Source organism: Fragaria vesca, linkage group LG5, assembly GCF_000184155.1.
Source record: "Fragaria vesca subsp. vesca linkage group LG5, FraVesHawaii_1.0, whole genome shotgun sequence".
Lineage (NCBI taxonomy): Eukaryota > Viridiplantae > Streptophyta > Magnoliopsida > Rosales > Rosaceae > Fragaria > Fragaria vesca.
Genome location: NC_020495.1, coordinates 15,823,936 through 15,825,071, shown reverse-complemented (window position 1 = coordinate 15,825,071; position 1,136 = coordinate 15,823,936).

Genomic DNA, 1,136 nt, shown 5'->3' with positions numbered 1-1,136 from the left:
AAATAGAACGGCGTTCAGAGGCGGACGTTCCTCCGTTCTCCACCGGACTGCACCGACGACAACACTTCTCCACCTGAGCGGATACCAGAGGCATCCCCGATCACTTTCTCTTGCCGGCGAGTACGCCGAATACCATTTTGCAGCCGAGATCGATCTTGAAGGTCCTAGAGGGGGGGGGGGGGGTGAATAGGCTTTCATTACTTTTTCGTCCAATTCCGCTCACAGGGATAGCAAACATTAAGCTATCCTGATAACAAAGAGACATAGTAATAAATAAAAGAACAAGTACTGGAAAGTAAAAGAAATAACACCAGTACGTTTTTTACTTGCAGAAACCTTGCACTAGGGAGAAAAACTGCGTACCTCTAACTCTTGAGGGACAAACCTTTCCATTATGTAAAACTCACTTCTTACAAAATTATAGTCTAGGGATACAACGACGATTTGCAAACCTGCCTAGTCTACCCATTAGTCTAGATCTTATCTCTCATATCTTTGAGTGACTCACTCGATTATAGCTCTAGGGATACAACAACGACTTGCTATCCTGCCTAGTCTATCTACTAGCTAAGTTGCACGGACATGGCGACACGACACATCGCGACACGGCGACACAACAAAACTCAAAAACTGAGTTTTCGACACGGCAAACAAAATTATATATTTATGTATTTTTAATAAATAAAAAAGATATTAAAATATAATTATACACAAAATTTCATATAATTATGCAGGAAATAATTATTTACGATACGCCACGTCATAATTATAATTTCATATAATTATGCATGAAATTTCATATAAAAATTCATATAATTATGCAGCAATCGAATGGGCGATGTTTTCTTCGTCTGTGTCATTTCCTGACTTTCCTCTCTTTGTTTGTGTGTGATTGCACGACAGACCTCTACTATGCCCATTTATTTTTTTATTTTAATTTTTTTAAGTGAGAAAAGATGACGTGACGTGTCGTAAATAGACATATCAGGCAGGTTAACGTGTCGGAAAAGTCAACTTTTTCGGACACGTTTTTTGCCGTGTCAGGAGTGTCAGATACTCTGACACTCCACCCATGTGGAGTGTCCGTGCAACATAGCCTACTAGTCTAGACCTATCTCTCTTGTCTCTCAAGTGTT